The sequence below is a fragment of the Paramisgurnus dabryanus genome, chromosome 1 (genome assembly GCF_030506205.2).
Source record: "Paramisgurnus dabryanus chromosome 1, PD_genome_1.1, whole genome shotgun sequence".
Lineage (NCBI taxonomy): Eukaryota > Metazoa > Chordata > Actinopteri > Cypriniformes > Cobitidae > Paramisgurnus > Paramisgurnus dabryanus.
Genome location: NC_133337.1, coordinates 31208323 through 31228679, shown reverse-complemented (window position 1 = coordinate 31228679; position 20357 = coordinate 31208323). Strand labels below are relative to the sequence as shown.

At 36.6% G+C, this 20357-nt stretch overlaps 1 protein-coding gene and 1 long non-coding RNA gene across 6 annotated transcripts in view; one reads left to right on the top strand and one right to left on the bottom strand.

Annotated features, from left to right (window-relative positions):
* The window catches only part of shisal1a (shisa like 1a), a 35961-nt gene extending 28643 nt beyond the window's left edge, over nucleotides 1–7318 (bottom strand). The window contains exon 1 of one of the 5 annotated variants that reach the window (XM_065284941.2): nucleotides 7083–7318. The gene's annotated coding sequence lies outside the window, so the exon portion shown is untranslated. Of the gene's footprint in view, nucleotides 1–1879; nucleotides 2022–2192; nucleotides 2304–7082 lie in introns of those variants that run through there. The other 4 variants (XM_065284947.2, XM_065284944.2, XM_065284943.2 and 1 more) reach the window with 4 other exon arrangements.
* The window catches only part of LOC135779390 (uncharacterized), a 55325-nt gene extending 38244 nt beyond the window's left edge, over nucleotides 1–17081 (top strand). Inside the window, exons 4-5 of the long non-coding RNA XR_010544786.1 lie at nucleotides 14947–15091; nucleotides 16871–17081. This is a non-coding gene — a long non-coding RNA (uncharacterized lncRNA). The remainder of the gene's footprint in view (nucleotides 1–14946; nucleotides 15092–16870) is intronic.
* The last annotated feature ends 3276 nt before the right edge of the window (nucleotides 17082–20357 follow it).

Sequence of the window (20357 nt, the reverse complement as noted above, 5' to 3'; positions counted from 1 at the left end):
CTCTTTGTTGTCGTCTCACTAAAGAACTGTTTATGTCTCCTCTGTGACGTTTTTCCCGGGTAATGTGAGAGTGATTGAGAAAGGTGTATTCATTACACGGTTTACTGCTTATTGTCCTTAAACATCTAAAATGCCCGTGAGTGTAAAGTTACATCACCTTCATTTCAAAATGAGCCAGAGGGGAAAATTACATGCGGTATGATCGACTACAATCATTACATTTTGCTGTTTGAAACAAAAGCAAGGTGTAATAGGCCTGGTACACAGTTCATTTAAATTCGGTTGTCACATAAGCACCTTTTAGTGCTTATTACTGTTCTGTCACACACACTTCAGTCATTTACGGGAGTGACAGTCGACTTTTACAACCAAATTAACTCGGTGACAACCGCATTCACAGAGACTCTGCATAGTGTGTCCATAAGCGAACTGAACAACTAGTTGTTTATAAAGTATTTAAACGTGCATCAAGATGACAGGTCTCTCTTCTGAAAAAAAAAAATACTGAAAGTCTTCTGTATGTGCGGTGCAAAACTGAAGACTAGTGTTGCCAGGTCTTGCATAAAAAAATCCCATAATAAACCAAAAGAAATCCAAATGCTTTACCTCAACGATCAAAATATTGAGACCACATGCTTCTCATTTTATTAACACCAAATCGCTTCACGAGCCAAAAACCATAAACGGTTAAAGCCGAAGGTATACTAGGGATGTCTGCGTACGCACACCATCCGCATGACGTCATTTTCGGACAGTACGCATACAACAGTGCATGTGCGATAAAATATTGAGACGGGACACTTCACTACAAACATTACAAAAAGGCAATAGATGGCATTTGCAAACACACTGTCGTTTCTCTTCTTTTATATTCACTCCTTCCAAGAACAGAAAGCCGTGGAGCATTTTCGTCGCCCTGATGGCCTGGTAGAGGATTCATTTGAATAAGAAATCATTTGTATTGCATACGTGTCAAATGTGGCAATCCGCACTTAGCCGCTGTGAGTATACTTTATAGGCTGCGCGGATGCATGTGAGCGCGAGCCAGACGCGGATTAAAGGTATACCCGGCCCTTAAGCGCCATAGCAGTATGTAAGTACAAAAAAGACGAAGACCTGGCAACACTGCAAGACAGCGCTGACAGCACCAAGACAGTGGTTTATCAAAAAACTTAAGGCTGTAATATTAATACAGTCAAAGCTGTGAATGATAACAATATGAGACGGCAAAAGTGTTTATGGAGGCCATAGAAGCACGGTCTCTTGGTATGTCTAATACATATTTTTTGTGTCTCTTAACACATGCAATCAAAGCAAACAGGCTGGAGGCATCCAGAATGGGTTGTTTCTAATTGAGAGAAAAGTATCTTGTATCTCTCTCTCTCTCTTTCTCTCTCTCTCTCTCTGTGAAAGGCAGATAACCAATGCTGCCGTGGTAAAAGGCCTGAAATATGGACCTCATTAATACCCACGCCTTTGTTCTCCATCCTAAATACATTTCTCACTTTCGGGATGACGCGTTGAAGCTAAAATTAGCAGGCTAAATTCGGCTTCCCATTCAAAGAGAACAATTTCCGGACGTTCCTGAATGGCCCACAACAAAAAATACCAATGATAAATGAATTTAAACATTGAGAGGGAAGCAACATAGGAAGTCTTTAAGCACACACTTAATTATTATGTGTCAATTCATTCACAAAAAAACTTAAATAGCCCTCAGGGAGAGGTACTGTACACCAGCACGGGTGGGCTCATGGTGATGTGAATATTTAAATAATATTTCATTGTAGACATCATAGGAAAAAATATTTGGTTAGATAAATCCAGTTATGCCTTAACAAAGTACCTTCAAGAGAATTCAGCTAAAAAGTCACCTTACCCCTGAGTTGAAGTCCTGACAGCCCCCCATAGAAAGAAGCTTGAGGGCCCAGTCCAAAATCATTTATCACCGCTCAGCTGAGGACATGGTTTGATAAACTGAAGTATGCTTAAGTAAACCAACTGACATCTCAACTACTCACAGAGATAAAGAAGAAACACATACTGTACACACAGTCTGACAAACAACAGAGGTGGGGAACCCGGTTACGTAGCAAACCGAATGATTATCAATCTGTTGTTGACTTTAACAAGTCCATTACACTTTCCCCTCCCATTGTCCCTTATCGCTTCGAAAACAAGCACAAACTTACGCACAGGGTTTGCTATCCACGCTTCTGTTACCAAGGTATCTCCTGACGTTCCCTCTCCACTGCCAAGCAACAGGATAAACAGGTGTGCCCAAACTTCCTCGCACGTATTCAATAATGCCACACAAACACAAGCTCGCGAACAGCACACGTAGGCTCCAGCATCATTAGCACATTCACTATCCCCCGTCCAATTATCTTAGCTTAAGGATGAGATGTTTTCAGATCATGTGACCAGATAAATCCACATCAGCAGTCCCAGGATACTCTACATTAGCTGCCCATGTGGGCACAATACTGCAAATTCATTCACCCAATCCGTGAGCATTATGGTAGACTCGGAAATAAAAATCACAGACTGCAACTCAAGTGCATGTGTAGTACAGCAGGCAGTTTCAGGGCATTTGTGTTGGAAATGCATCATAGGAAATGTTTGCGATTTTTGTGATGGTACTAAATGTAGAGAGCAGATGCCAATATTGATCAGCTGGACCTTTTATATCAGTACTGCCTAGTGGCTATGTGACTTGAGTCTCTTTTGACAAAGATGTCAGCCTACCATAAAGTATAACAGATCAACCTTATGTAGATAATGGGAAAGTGATACTACATGTGAGAATAAATATGTGACTTATATTTTTTTTTTAAGCTGAATTAGTTAGCTTCTCATTGATGTAGGTTTCTTAGGATAAGGCAATATTTGGTACCGCTAGGAAATCTGGAATCTGAGGGTGCCACAAATCAAAATTTTGAGAAAATCGCCTTTAAATTTGTACAGATTAAGTCCTTAGCAAAACATATTACTAAAGATAAATACATTTTTTTTATATATTTACATTTTATATATATACATTTAGAAAATATCTTCATCTTTACTTAATATCCTAATGATTTTTGGCATAAAAAGTCGATAATTTTGACCCATACAATGTGTTGTTGGCTATTGCTACAAATATACCGTTTGACTTATGACTAGTTTTGTGGTCCAGGGTGACATATAATGGTGAGCTTTATATTGTTTGTTGTTTATGCGTTATGTTGTTGGGAGATATGTTGAAGATATGTTGTGCTTTTAACTACAAAAAATGTACCACTCCAAAGTGGTAGAATAAAAATTTCTCACAGGACAACCATGCATGCAGTATATACATTTATTTACATTCAAAGGAAGAAATTGCATATTCCTTCTTCTTTTTCAGACAGGTCTTCCAAATATGTAGCAGTAGTAAATGCTATCTAAGTGTTTGAGATAACGACGAAGGTTTTGGTCTGTCCTGTCGCTAAAATATTTGCAGTCCAGACCCTGCTTGGTGATTCGAGCAGCTTCTTGCCGTTCTTTCTTGGCCTTCATCTTCAACTCATGCTTTTGCCAAGAAGGCAAGGGTGTTGACACCACTGGAGGGCAGTTTGAGAATCTGCCCAGAGGTTTTGCTCCGTCGCTCAGGTGTTGGTTTTCCAGATCATGTCTTCTGAACTTTTTCGTTGCGGGACACTCATTGGTTGTCAGTGTGCATTCATCATTTGCACTAACTTGATGCTCTGTCACCTTGGACATCTCGTGTTGCATAAATGAGGTGATTGTTGCCATCTCAGGAGTGCGGCGAGATGACTGGTGAATCAGGTTCGGTGTGGCGTACTGGTTTCCACCACCAGGCTCAGGCAGTTCTTGCTTGCGTTTCAAGCCTTTGGTAACTGGCCCACAGTTAGGGTGACCCATCGCATCTTCTCTTGGATTTCTTTGTTTGGGAATCCTCTCAACACCCAGTTTTGTAGTACTTACAGGGTTGGTGTTCGTCCCAAGTTGAAAAAAATCTTTGGTTTCCAGCAATAGCTTCTTACGAAGTAAAGCTCTGTAGGAGAGGTGGTAGTCCTCACTACGCTCTTCTACGCTGGATGAAGCATTCACATGCTTATGTGCCATATTTGGATAAATTTCAGACGTTTCTTCAACAAAAATATGCTGATCAACTCTAAAAACAAGCTTTCTTCACTCAACTCAACTGACAGTTTTGACAGGTGAAAGTGATGTAACTGATTCAGAACTTATGACATCACAATGCTGTTGCCATGGAATTCTGATGCACAGTGCTATTATAGAATAATGACAGTTAAAATCTACTTATATTATGCCTTATGCTCTTAATAAATTACACTGAAAAAAATAACTTTCTGGTTTAGTAAAATATATTAGATTATCTAGTCCTCAATAAATGTTATTATTACTAAGTAAAATTATAAATACAATACACAATTTATTCATGTACAAAATGAACTGTGTGGGAATGGTTAGTCTTATTATATTTTCTTGTATTATTTTACTGTTTTATAGTCACTGCATAAGTACATTTTAATTAAAAACATAAGTTCTTAAAAAATCTTAGTTTATTTAAATACTTTTATATTCGTTAATAAAATGTCATAGACGTTTAACCTATATTATATTTATAATGTTGTTTTGTTGTAAATGATAATTTTATGAAGTCTCCATTCAGGTGTTCAATGTTTACATAAACCCTGTTCAGCACATTTAATTGTATTTCTCTTCACATTTCATGTCAAAAACACAGTTTTGTGTGTGTTTCTGTGGAGAATCATGTTTATTCAATGACTGACTTATAGTCAGTTATACATTTTGTGTTATAATGTAATTTAAAACATTAAGGCTAACTAAGTCCATACAACTATGTAAAAGAAAATAACAAACAATAAATACAATACCCTACAACAGTAAATAAGATTTATTTAATATGTTTTAGGACAGCAATGCTTTAGTATTTAAAAAAGTAATAGAATTTACCTAAATATATTTAATTTCTAAAATAAAAATAATTAAGTGAAAATAACTTTATTATGTTTCATGTATTATTAAAGGTACACCATGGAATTTTTTGGCCACTAGGGGGTGCTAGACATGAAACCCCTCCTCCTCCTCCTTTAGTTCACGCCAACGAGCGAACGCTGCCCCAATATTGATCCTCGTCCTTCTTTTTATTCTGTCACTGTCCCTTTTTCTCTCTTTGGTCTCCTCCGACAAAACCTTTGGTTTCTTTTTCTTAGTTGCTGCTTCGGCCATGACAAAAACATCAGGAAAATAAATAGTTGCGCACTCACGGCCAAATTTGAGGAACTGGAGGAAGTGAAGTATGCCGAAAAGCAGATTTTTGTAGTTCTTTTTTGTGCTCTGGTTACTACCCGAAAGCCCAAGTTTAAAAATACAAGTAAAACCGTCAGGCTATGGTAGACTTGTCATTCAACCTATTTTAAGTTGATGTACCGTCACAAGAGTCTTGAAAATATATTATGAAGGTTAAAAAACTACAAAGTGTCACTTCAAGTTAATTTTGGTAGGTAAGTTGTAATTGAAATGAAAGCATTAAATTTTACTTAAAAAAAAAGTTTGTGCAAAAAGGATTTTATTAAGTATAAACTACAAGTTATTTTTTTCAGTTAACTTTTTTGTTGTCGATAGTAAAATGTAAAGTCTGTCTGAAATGTCATTGGTGTTCCTGTGGCTTCTTGTGGTGGAGCATTGCATTAGTAGTGCAAAAGTCATTCATGGGTTCAATACCCATTGAATACAGATATATAATACAAATGTATGAATGCACTGTAACTGTAAAGTGTCTGCCAAATGTGTAAATCTAAATGTAGTGATTGGCAAAAATCAGTGTTATTATTATTGGACCATGTGGTATGACACCAAATTTTGGGACAGCCATCATTTTAAAATTTTAACACAATACATATTAAAATGCTTTTTAACACTTTAACTTTAAGATAAGCTTCGTTCCTTTGCTACATGTGTTTCTGCATTTCAATTGCTAGAGCATTGCGTTAGCAGCCCAAAGGTCAAGGGTTCGATCCTCAGGAAACACATACACATACGCACGCACACAGCTTGTGCTGTAAGTCAATTTGGATAAATATGTAAATGACAAATGTGTAAATGTAGTGGTACATTGGTAAAACACCCATGTTATTGCTACTGGGGCACGTGGTTGACATGACGCACCCACCAACAACTGTGGGACAAACATAATTTTAATATTTGACACAATACATAATAAAATGCTTTATTTTATACTTAGATTTCAGATTAGCGTAGTTCATGTGTTCCTATATTTCAATTGCTGGAGAATTGGTTAGCAGACCAAAGGTCAAGTGTTCGATCCCCAGGGAACCCAAACACACACACACACACACACACACACACACACACACACACACACACACACACACACACACACACACACACACATCTTGCACTGTAAGTTGCACAAAAAAGTGTCTGCCAAATGCCAAAATATGAAAATCTAAACATAGTGTAACTTTAAAGGACTGGATAAGGTAAAATAATAAATCCGTCATAAAAGCATTGGAAAGTAGCAAAATTGTTCATCATGACAGCATGGTATAAAAATGTAGCTTTAATGTGACTTTCACATAATTAAAATAAACAATTTTTAAGTCTAAATCAACCCCTGGATATAAACTTCACTGCATGCGTCCCACTAATAAGGTCAGGTTTAATGTCAGCACTTATAAAAGAACAGGGCAAGCACCAGGGCTATAAAATAAATTATTACAAATCAATAAAGTTTAATGGCTTAATGAAACAAAAATCACCTTGACACAATCAGGGTGCAATTTTAAAACAAAGACAATACGCCAATTGACCGACATACAAAAACAAAACACGAATAAATATGGAAACACAAATGCAGCGCAAGATAATAAACATTATGCAAAGGATAAAAAGAAAGCAATAAAAAATAATAAATGGCTGAACAGAAGTAAATAATCTTGTAATTGAGGTGCTGAGCAGGAAGAACGAGAGAAGGAAAAAGAAAACTACACGTTTAATTTTAATGAGAAACAGAGAAGCGTTCTTACCTTTTTCTTGTGTCTTTTTTCTGATAAAGTCAAATTGCCTGGTGTTGTGGCATGTTGAAACAGTCTCCCATTCAGCGCTGAATGAGTACCCTGAGCTCATCCAGGTACTCTCTCATCCTGCCATTCCAGTGAGCGCAGTCACAGACTGTCGTGTAAGTGCCGATGAACGGAGGTAAAGAGGAAAGGAAACACACACTTCTGCCCTCTGCCTTTCACACGCTAAACGCCTGCACTTAAAACTGCGCTCAGACAGAGCGAGCGAGCGAGAGAGAGAAGGAGAGAGAGAGGGAGGGAGATTGTGGATCAGGTTTTGCCTGTGTTATTGTAGGTACAAAATATCCCCACCAGGGTAGTAAAACCTGCTATCACCAATATCGTGGGGACCAGACAATGTCCCCCATGAGACAATTTGCTTAATAGACATTATGGGGGACATTATGGCTCATCTTTAGGTTTTCAAATCCATTTGAATAAATGCTGGGTTGTTTCAACCCATGGGTAAAATATGGACTAACTCAACGGCTGTTTTTAATTAACTTAGAAAATGTCCATATTTAACACAATCATGGATCAAAACAACCCAACATAGGTTAATTTACATTTGAACCACTTCAAATGTATTGAATTAAGCAGCTTTAACATATTTTTTTACATCTAGCGTTGTGTTCCACTATTGGATGAAAGTCATACGGGTTTAAAATGACACGACAGTGATGACATTACAGAGTTTTTATTTTTGGCTCGGTACAAAAACAATGACAGTCCCTACCACATTAGAAAACAAACGTGTGCCGCAAAGCTGCTATTCAATTTACCATTTATATTTTACGTATTTATGAGTGTGTATGCTGCTAAATATGCGTGAATATGCGTAGGTGAATTCTGCCCACGTGTTGAAGGATCTGGATATAGTCCAACGGTTGAAGGCGCAAGGTCAGTATTGGCTCACTAATGAGGGTTGGTCTGGGTGTGAATCTGACAGCTGGCTTGAGCTCAATCAACGAGTCTTTCTTTCTTTCTTTCTTTCTCTCTTTCCAACACTCACACGCATGCATCCTCTTCTGAGTTGTTTAAATCAGTTCCTCCGTGGAAAATGAGAGAGACAGAATCTTCTTGTTTCCAGTTGGTCCAAACTAGCAAACAAAGACCTAACTAGCAAACTTCTTGGTAACGACCATACACCAATCATCTTTGCTCAATAATAATGCACATGATCAGAGATTTACTCTAATTGGTAATGCAGTTCTTTCGTACTGACTGATCTGTATTTGGAGCTGAAATACATAAACTTGCTATAATGAATATGTAATAAAAAGACAGACAAAAATATCTGCAATGAAACAAAAAGCTTCATCACTTCCAAACTAAAGGAAGCGATGTGTGGTTAGAGCTCTGTTTTGTATTTTATTGCTTAAACTTGAATTGAAAAATATCAGAAATTGACATAATAGGCCTACACACTGATATAAGATACAATTGGCAATGTTTCAATCAAAGATATTTGTAAAATCTTTGATTTAAACGTTGGGAATTTAATTTTTTATGAATAATGGGAGAACAACAGTGTGCGGATTATCTTCCGTTTGTATATATATATTTTAAAATAATTGTTGCTTGGGGTTGGGGTTAGAGTTGGGGTTTGGGTTTGGATGTCTAAAAATGTAACAGAAAGTGATTCTAACCCCAAGCGACAATAGTAAGAAAATATAGGAAAAATCCATAAAATGAAACGAAAAAAAAAAGTTGTGCAACGGACACAAATAGGGCTCTATCATACACCCGGCGCAATGCGCCACGCAAGTGTCGTTTGCTAGTTTCAACCCGGCGCGATTCACATTTAGCGCCACGTTGTTTAAATAGCGAATTAGCATTTGCACCCATTTTTGCGCCCACGGGGGTTCTGATCTAAAAACGAGGTGTGTTCAGGCACATTGTTGGGGCGTTGCTATTTTGAGGCAATTAAAATAGACTACGCCATTGACCAACTAAAACCTGGTCTAAAGTCAATGGCGCAATAGTGTTTTTGTTATTTAATGAGTGTGTTAGAAGTATGCGCCTATAAACGGGACAACAGCGCGGGTTTGCTTATCACACACATGGATGCGCAGCAGTACAAAAACGCTTTTAAAATGAAAAAGTAAAGCATTCAAATGTAAAAAATTATTATTGAGTCTCTTGGACATAAATGAGGACCGATTATGAGATGTAAGAAGTTGTAAAGAGCTGCTTCACCTGCAGCCTGGTAGTTTTAAATGCTACCCCACTGATTTATTGTATATGAGGACTCTGTACCTGTGGATATGGTGAGATGAGAAAAATTTGTAAGTAATGCTTTTAAAAAAAACTCATGGCGCTGTCCGGGTGCTGAAACGGCACTCTGCACGTTTGTAATTTCTTTATCTCCTATTTGTTACAAATAAAGTATTTTTAGAGTACAAACCTTTTCTTACATACTTGTAAATAATTTTTTGAATTAAAAGCCTGCTGTTTTTACTTCCATAACTAAAAGAAAACGGATTTTAAAGGTTTTAATAAAAAATTTAAATTTCAATACAAGTGAAAAACAACACAATTTTTTAACATTAATCTTAAACTGGGGGTCTTCTTCCTCCGCTTAGTTTTTCAGTTTACAAAGTCCGTCATCTAAATAGGGAATAGACATAGCGCAAGCGCAACTGGCTTTTAAAGGGGATGAGAGCTGAGAATCTCATTGGTTTATTGCACGTTACGCCCAAAATACTCCCATTACTCATTAAATAGGAACAACCCCTTTCGACCCTGCGCTCTGCGCACAAACCATTTTTCCTCTCATTAAATTAACAAAAGTGGATTTGGACACGCCCATTTAGACCATGCGCTGTGCGCTTTAGACCATGCGCTAAGATCGTTAAAATAGAGCCCAAAAACTTTATAGAAATCCGTGTGGGTGACACAAAAAAAATTGGTGCTTAAGGCATGAAATAAGGTGAATTTTGTGCCATGGACACAAATAAATTGATCAAATTTTCCCTGACTATAACACGAATTTCCGTGAAATCAGTCTGATATATATACTTATATATACGGAGAGAGATGGAGAGGGAGAGAGAGAGGTACAGTATTTTGCATAAATGACATCATGCAGTTGACAGTTTGTGCAAAGCCTAATGTGACACCAGCATAATACTGCATAAGTAGTATTCCAAAGACCATCTTTTATTGACCTTATGGCTAAGAGTTAAAGTTGTCAATTAGGTTTTTTTTTCAAATCTGTAATTATTCAAAACTGTTTTTCACTCAATGCTAGGTTTAAGTGTGCTTTATTAAAATGGCCCAAGCTATGAATGGAGAAACTGTTTCTCCTCAGCCCAATATTAAAAAAGGAACAGTATGCATAAATAAATGTTCATACACACACTCAATTAATTTGTCAATAAATGAGCGGTCCATGAATACAGTTATATATGTGAGGTCAGTCTAAAAAAGGGCAAAGAACAGGCCGATGGTTTTTATTTTTTTCATTTGAGAACCATTCCTGATTTTTAATTTTTATTATGACAAGATGGGAGCACAGAAAGTACTGCAAATGGCTAATACAATAAAGTAATTGCTACCAATCTGTTACTACATTTAACAGTCTGATATTAAAATATGAAACATTCCCTTGAGTATGTGGTGAGGGCACAATAGGCAGTTGGCTAATAGATGGCAGCTGGCTAATAGATGGCAACTAATAGATGAATATTTTGTGTGTGTGTGTGTGTGTGTGTGTGTGTGTGTGTGTGTGTGTGTGTGTGTGTGTGTGTGTGTGTGTGTGTGTGTGTGTGTGTGTGTGTGTGTGTGTGTGTGTGTGTGTGTGTGTGTGTGTGTGTGTGTGTGTGTGTTTTCCAAATATTCATTCACCAAAACACCCCCCACACACCACTTTGCTGCTGCAATATGCAATATATTACATTGAGCACCTGAAACAGGACAGCTGCATTATGACACACCTCTGCAGTCCAGATGACACGATTGCACACCAAACTTTTTCATTAGTGTGTCCTGTATCCCCCCTCTCCCCCACCCACACAAACTTGCATAAAGAGTTATATCATGTCTGCATATAATGGCTTGCATTTCCCAAAAGTTATTATCTTCCTCTTCTATCCCTTTACATTCACATCACCAAGCACATATTTAGCATTCACTTTGTGTTTTGCACGTTTTGCTGCATGTACATAAATGCATTATGAGTTTTAGCTGCATTTCTGTTTTGAAAAAAAAACAGCTTCAGAAAAAACATAACAAATGAATGTTATGTTTTTGTTCCACCGTACATGCAGTTCCTATTCAGTCGGTATTTGTTTTCTCTGAGGAGATTCAGTTGATTTGTCTTTCCCAGACATGTCTTTGGATTTTAATCATAACCAAATCTAAGATGTCAGAGTTTTTCTTCCGTAACCACTGCAAAAATTGCAGCGCAAATTACCTGCTGTTTTTCTGGAAACTTAAGGGTCCTTTGAGAAATCTACTCCCAGACAGGAATGTCTCTGATTGCGATATACTAGTTTATTTTTTCACAACACTTCTCCTCATTTAGTTTGACCTTCATTGAATGCTTTAACTAAAGCTCAATTTCTTGAGCCTCTTTACATATTTTCAAAATGTACACCTAAATGTGTATATTAGTAGATGAGGTACATATTGATACCTCAAAGGCACATATTAAAAGCTTATATTCCTTTTCTGTGAGTGTAGGCTGTACATAAATCAATATGCCAACTATTTGGACATCATACAGAGAAAGAAAATAGGTAATTGGACGAAGATTGACAGAGAACAATAATAAGAAGTGAGTTAAAAAAAGAAAGACCAAAGTTGCAATCTGAGGGAGTGATTTGCTTCTGCCAAAATTTGTCAGGTGAAATACAGTTAGACCTCTTCCTCACCTTCCTGTTGGTGTCACTGGCTTTTATCAACCTCACCAGATGCCTGGAACAACACATAGAAAGAAAAAAGACTGAAAAAGACAACTAAAGAGAGCAAGTCGAAAAAGATAAATGTGTAAAGCCATAGATTGAAAACTGTTGGGAGACTGCGTCAATAAAGCCCTAATCTTTACAAATCAAAATTTTGCAATTAAATCATTTTGTATACATAAATTCGAAAAAGTCACGTTCATGCCAAAAGTAATTTGACATAAAATTGGTCATAGCATATGAAACAAATTCCTATGGATTTGTTTAAAACAGGTATCGAATTTGACAAAGCAAGATATTGCTTTGCTTTTTCTAATATTGGTAAGGAAAAATAAAAATGATTGACATGACTGTCTTAGTGTAGACAATGTAGATTGTATATGAGAAATAATATGAATTTGGGTTAATGTAATAATTGTTTGTGTTAATACTGAAATCTTCAATATTATTGACTCTTCAATAATATCTCAATATAATAACTAAAATTGTAAAAAGGTCCATATGTGGAAAAGTGTTTTTACTGTTTTTTCGCTGTAAATTTTACAGTGACTAGTATTTTTACAGAAACCATAATTTAACAATATTTTACCGTAAAACTACATGTATAATGCCATTGAATATTATAAAGATTTCTACCATAAAATATATGGTAATTTGCACCTTTTACTTTCAAAAACTGTATATTTTACTTTATTTTACCGTAGAATTAAATGTATTGTTTTTTTTACATCTTTTGCAGTTTTAAGCTGTATTTGTCAAGAGTTAATTCACTTTTACAGAACCTCTAGTGGTGACATTAATTGAAAGGGAAATTTCAGGGTCTATTTTCAGGAGAAATATTTTAATATAATAATTGAGATATTAAAGAGGTCTAAGTCTAATTTTTTCTCATGGGCCAGGAAAGTTCTCATCAAACAATGAAATAAGCATTTGGGACATCCGGACATGTAGGACATTACAAATGAATATGCCTTAAGAGTAAATCTCTCTCTCTCTCTCTCTCTCTCTCTCTCTCTCTCTCTCTCTCTCTCTCTCTCTCTCTCTCTCTCTCTCTCACTTGCTCTCTCTCCCCCCCCTCTCTCTCTCTCTCTCTCTCTCTCTCTCTCTCTCTCAAATCACACAGAGTAAACAAGCAAGCAGCGTTCTTCACTTCTCTCCAAAGAGCTGCTAATTATAGGTAAATCAATCTGCACCGTGTAAACCTCTTTGCTGATAGAGCATCAATTTAATCTACAGCACCATTTAGCACATTTGTGGCACTACAGTTTACAGGCTTGTAAAATTGCAAGCATTTCATTTGGCCAAATGAAACGTTCCTTGTAGGGAAGACAATGAAAGAAAATGATTTGTAATTAGCATTGTGTCACTGATCTGTTTGTCTGCAGTGTATCACTTTATAATTATTGAGTTTGAGTTGTCTGGTTAATCTCAACAATGGAGCGGTTATACTGTACATTACACAACCATTGAGAAAGGATTTGGGCAAAGTGAAAGATACTCGGGGGAAAACTGTCATACAGTATTTTCGCTATACCCTTAGCTTTGTGACCCTAATAAAGGGACAGTACATTTGGCAGACACTTTTATCCAAAGCCAATTACAGTGCATTAACATTTTATAGTTATACCCGGGATTGAATCCATTAACTTTTTTTGTGCTAACTTAGTGCTCATTGAACTCTACTGTAGGTTTAGTCCTTGATGCTGATTGGTAAATAGTCATGGTTTATTAATCATAAAGCGTAGTTATAAACCATTCTCCAGGCTACTCATAACTTTGCATGTCATCTAATGGATGCAATTTATTGATTATACATAAATATTATACATACATTTCTTTAATATTTGTATTATTTTGTAACTTTTAGAAACGCAATAATGCAGGCAGTTTTGTGATATACTTTGAATAAGTTACAGCTTGAAGAACGTTTCACTTAATTTTATAATAAACTATTCAAAAATAAAAAGGTTAAACACGCGCGCACACACACACACACACACACAACAAGGTTGAGCATTCATATTAATAGGGGACAATACAATGCTCAATATGGCTGCTCTGGAGACAGAAGTCCCGCCTTACAGTTAAAAGAACCAATCATCAATCTCTGGGGGCGAGGCATTGTTTAAATATTTCAAACAGACTAGTAGCAAAATTTTTAGTTAGTCAGCACAAAAATGAAATTTAAGGTGTAACTTTGGACAATTTAAAGTGCAACCTCGTGTTGTTCAGCAAGTTGCGGTTTTACGCCAAGTGACAAGGTCCGTGTTGGTATCGGATCGGATTGTACTCCCAAACTTCTTCAATATTCGATCCTGTCATTTTTTGGCAATATCGACACTGAATATCGGATTGGCCCACCCCTAGCTGAAACGACCACAGAAAAAGGTGTTTTAGCACAATTTAAGCTTGGAAACAAAAGTTGTGGTACATTTGATGTCAGATTAGATTTTTGGTCAGACATATGTTATTTAATTGTGATTTTAGCACATGATTTTAGAGATATCTGTTGCTCCCCATCGAAGTAGATTGGATTTTAGTCTTGCCTGAGTGAAATAACTACTCAAGAGGCATTTCAAACATGGCCACCTAGTGGTGCACTTCCCTGAAACGACTTTGATTGAACACAACAGATCATAAAGTCCAGAACTTCTTATTCCAGACCTCAGTTAACCTGCATCCACAGACAGCACTCAGTGTACTCAATATGCTGATTTCAAGCTGTCAGATCAATGGTGCACAAGATCAGGGTTCAGACAAAATATTGTGTTTAATTACAATTGGAAAAAGCTGATATTATCTGGGAATGTTTAGAGATGCCAGGCATTGTCATCACCAGCGCTGTGTTTCTTTGGTGAAGCAAACACAGCTGGTTTCAAGAAAAGATTTTATCTGAAAGATTGAGTATTTGTGTCCTTTTACAGGTTGTCTCCTGTGGGACTGGGCAACAGAAGATCTTCATTCCTTCTTTGCCGAAGTTTACAATGAAAATCAGCAGATCTGCACACAAAGAAACTTGAAGTCCACCCAAAAACAGTTCACCCTGTTGACCATAATTGGATCTGTAAGGTACAGCAGACATGGTCACTATGAATTATAGATGAGTTATTTCATCAATTAAGTCACATTCTTTCTGATCCCATTTTTAAACCCTAGTTAGTTTGTAATGTTGCTATAATAGCATACACCTACTTCCTGCTTTAATGACATCAGTAGAACAGTTTTTCACTAAACTCCGCCCACAAGAATACGTCAGTCGCAAACTAAGCTGACGGCAAGCTAAGCTGCTATTGAATCACAACACACTACACAAGGTACACAATCAGAACTCGATACGTATTTCTAAAGGAGGGATTTTATAGAACAAGGAAGACATAAGCCTGTTTTGAGGACAGTGAAAACAGCGCTATACAGATAAGTACATTGTGTGAAAAATACCACATTTTTTTACATGTGAAACATGAACACATGTTATACTGTGCACTGTAAACACAATCAAAGCTTCAAAAACACAGAAAGAACTGGACCTTTAAGAAAAACACTTCCCTTCTAATAACAAGTTTTTACATCAATCTGTTTTCTGCTATTATCCACCAGGTGGCGCGCTTACCCAACTTATAAAACACTAAAGCATCCGCTGATTCATAAACAGTAAAAACTCTGTGTATGTTTTGATCATCATTCTGAATCTGATCTTTCACAAAAGTCTTTTACAAAAATGCAATTATCTTAGCTTTTTGTTCAAGATTTTGTATTTTTGAAAAATTTAAACAAATTATAGGATGAAACAGAGAGTTTGTTCTTTAATTTGATATGTTGCATGTTTGTATTTTTAAAGAAGAACATTTTCTGGAAGGCATTAAACTTTTGTGAAAATCATAAAAAATGCTGGTGCTGGCTGGCAAATAAAAAGCTGTCAGGGAAAGAGTTAATAGATCTCTTTGAAAAACCTTATAAAGATTTTATTGATTTCATGGCAAAAACAACACACGTTTAGAACAACTCGGGTGAAACGTGACAAATTTTTCTTAAAAAGCGATCAGTGCATTCATGTGAAGTACTGAGAAATTTGTTTTGTGTTTTTTTATTCTCTTCCATTGTCTGTTTCATTTATACATATTTATAATTTATTATAATTTTTGTTGGTTGTATGGTAATAAATATTAAAGTATAAAATGTATAAAATAATAACATAATTTTTTGGGCAAACTGTCCCTTTAAAAACCACTAGGACAAATAAAAAAATAGTATTGCTGTTGTGTTGTGCATCGATTTACAGTAACATAATAAAAGTTTGTGCAATAGATTTTTGCAGATGCCTTTCCAGATGTTCTCTTGCTTAATCACTAGTTTCATTCAAGCCATTCAGCACTTTACAGATGAACTGATGTGATGTAATATTGTGTCTAAGGAGAGAGAGAGAGAGAGAGAGAGAGAGAGATCGAGATCTATTTTTGTTCTGGTTTTACACATTAGTTAGGACACTACAAGCCACCATACACCAGGCTTTGCCTGTTACTGGTAATTATGTTCATTGACTTCTTTTTCTTACCAAACAGCAGAACTAGATAATCATTACTGCTGAAAATGAACAAACTAGCCAAAAAATGTTTCGTCCATTTTAACAAAAAAGTTTTTTAAACTGGTCTTCCAGTGTGGCCAAGCTTGGCCTTTACTGGTTCAGAGACGGTTTTCTAGCCTGGCTATGTTGGTGCTTGTTGGCCAGTTGCACTTGGGGGCTGACAACTGCCAAAAACCTTTTCAGACCAGCAAACCAGTTTAACCAGTCATTTATGCTCGAACATCAAACATGTCCAACCAACACTCAGTGCAGCACTCTTTTTGCAGGTCTCCTTCCCCTTTTTTACTGCATGGTTCCCCTGCAAAGTCATCTAAGCAGGGGTGCATGGAAAATGCCTGGTGACACATCAACCAAGGACGAATTTCAAAAATAGGTACGTCTCCCCCAGGCTGCAGAGCTTTTGGACGCAGTCCAGACCTGCATGACAATCGAAAGCGACAGTCAGCTCTCCAACACAGGTGACAACACAGGAGAAAGTGACAGGTATGCTGTGATTTTCACTGTGCCAGAAATTGACCTAAAGGATTATTTATCGCTGATGAATACATGCAGATTTGGGAGTTTTTTCTTGCAAGTATAGATTGCAAAATCATGAAAAATTTAAAAGAAAAATGCAGAGAATTAGATTAAAATGGGTGTAAAAAGAGAAAGTAGAAGGAGAGTTGAAAGTAGCAAAGCTTCTAATAAATGGAAATCTAGAATTCCCAGAAACTATTATAAGACTATCCTTATTTTGATGCGATTAAGCCTGTTAATCCTACTCAAGGGTGCTCGGAGAGAACCGAGTTTTATACAGCTATTTTAGCCCTAATCAGTTTATGAAAACTAGTATTTAATCTATTTATTTATTTATAAAAATATTCTTTAATAGATGCAACCCGAGTCCATGAGACTCCAGGCTCACTGCTATGCTGCTGATTTCCGTATAAAAAGAAAGTATTTATGAGATTTACACTTGCACACACTTATGGCAATGATCACACTTGTTCTCTTTTCTCTAAAAGTTTAGGTTATTAGGTATTATACAATTATAAGTTTCTCTTATCTGAATGGCATGCAGCATTCCAGGATCATACATTGATTCTTTCAATCTGCAACATCACTCTTGCTTAAATATATTGTTGATACATAATATTGTGAAGGTCTTCATTCATGGTCAGCTTTTCAAATGTTTGCTTCTTACTCAGAAAAAATGACTGGATGTAGCTGTTACCATGGAGATGCATCGGGTCCATAACGTGGGCCTTAGGAATGAAGAGAAAAGCCGTCAAATGATTTTCTCTTATTTTTCATTAGGGCCTGATTGCATTTGGATAGACTCATTTGGGATCTTATTAGAGTGAAGCTTGATGAGAATCAGGAAATCTAATGACATTACGACCCAAACGTTTGACTGTGTCTGAGTCATCAGTCATCTCTTCTCCTAAAACCCTGTTTCTGGAAATATACAATTGAAGCTCAAACTGGTACAGCTTGTCAAAATGTATCATTATCATAACAACCAAAAATGCACAATGAGTACCCAAAGACCCGCTAGTGTTTCCCTTTGGAGAAGTTGCTTTGGGCAGTAGAAGTGTCATACTTTCCTGTCTGTGAGAAGCAGTAATGAACTAGATTTGCATTTCCTGCAGGAAATACCTCGGCTTGCATGGTAGCAAAAGAATAGTATTCTGCTAACCTTAAACCTTTAGTTGTTCATAAATGAAATGCTGTTTTAGTTTTTGCTGTTGTCATGATGCTTATTGTGCGTCTCGTTTATTATTCACCCGTTTAAAGAAGAGGAATCAATGCATTTGCTGCAGGCAGCATAAAGGTGACATATTTTAAAACCATGAAATCTACACAGGCTCAGTTAAAATATGTACTTCTGCCTACATTTCTGCATAACCTGAAATACTTTGCTCCATATCACGGCATTTTTCATTTGGAGTGTCTACAGATGTGCTTGTTTTTCAGTATTTTGATGCGGGTTCATTAAAGGTCACAAAGCCAGACAGCATACGACTCCGGGCCGGATCTGCAACAGATCTGCCCCGGAGCTGCTGACTTTTTCGTGGATTCGATGCGGATCCGGCTCGGAGTTGTCTGGGAATATTTAACATAAGTGGGGTGTATTCTTCAGTTCATGCTTGTGTCCTTGTTGTGGAGAAACGTCTGATGTATTTAATGTAAGGATTTATTGTGTTCGCCAAGGAATGTTAAGAAATAGTTGTTTCAGGGAAGCATAGTGGCTTTGGACAAAAGTATGTGCTATAAATGCCTAAATGTAACATACAAAAAGGACCGTAATGAATGATCAAAAATACATCTGCATGTTTTAGTCTGCTGTGTTTTATTAAAATTAAACGGCAAAAGTCGCGCATATGAGAGCGATCCTGTATGATCGCATTTCCAAAAGTGGAAACTATCGAGGTTATCAGAAGTCAGCTTTTAAAGGACAAAACACATTTTTTCCAGGACGTTCTTGCAACCCGGTTGCAAGTTGTCCAGGACCCGGTACTTGGTTGTGACACGGTGGTTGGGGACCTCTGGTGTAGACTACTTTTATTTATTTTTAGTTGAATTATCCCTTTAATACTTCACAACAAACTCATAACCGTAATGGTTGAGGAGTATCAATGCATGCACTGTAGAATAATTTGTAATCAGATTCAAATATCAGGTCTAAATATAATAAAATTCTTGTTTGTACTTAAGATTGTTTCCCAGGCAGAGGCAGAAACTTTTGAAACATCTAAAGACTTTTGAGGACATCCCATAAACTGAATGTTGATGTATTTTTTGCACTTAGTCATTGCTGAAGGTAGTAATTTTGCACAGTTTTGAACTGCTTACCCCTTTCACCCTAATCTGTTCCCGTCTCAAGACACCGGGCGATAGGTGACACTTAGAAATGCTTTGAAACGTCTCATTTGCGCTGATGGCAGATTGCAATCAACAGGTCAGGGAAATAATTAAAGAGGAAAACGGACGAGATGATGAAGAGAAGACAAATTATTATATATATATTTTACAGCCAACAGGTCTATACTTTAAAGTAATATCACCATCTTCATCCGTCTAAAAATCTGTGTTTGTATGCATGATGCGTCCTTTCGTTCAGCTAATCAGGAGTATTCATGAGTACTCTTCTGAGTGTTTAATCAGACTGATGCTAAATCCTAATCAGCATTAAGAATCTGTTTCACAAGTATACAGGTTTATATCATATGAGTATGATGACTGGTTCTCACAATCCCGAATTTGATATCTCAGAGTTCCCATAGGAACGGCAAATTGCAAATAAAATGTAATTTGTATGTTCTCATAGACAGGAATGAGATTAGATTGAGAATAAATAGAGATTTTTGGCTTGCTTCTCAGATGTTTTTTTCTCTATAATCTTATGCTTCCTATAGTGTTTTAGAAGAGCTCTTAACAATGACTCAAATGGAGCTCAGATTCAAAGTATCCAAAAAATCATAAATTTAATTTCTTTTCATTTAATGAGAATGCATAACTCTTTTAAGATTTGACGATTGAATTACTAAGTCTTGATTTTTATGAAAACATAAACCATGTGAAAAACATAACCATTTAGTCTGACCCTTAAACCTAATCATCAGGGGTGCGTTTCCCGAAAACAAAGACGTAACTTGCTGCTGATCCACCATAGTACAATGCATAGTTGAAGAAACTAACTACCTTGTCAAGACTGTTTCCCGAAAACATAGTAACTTTGTCGCACATTCGTTGTTTGAACCATGTTGGTTG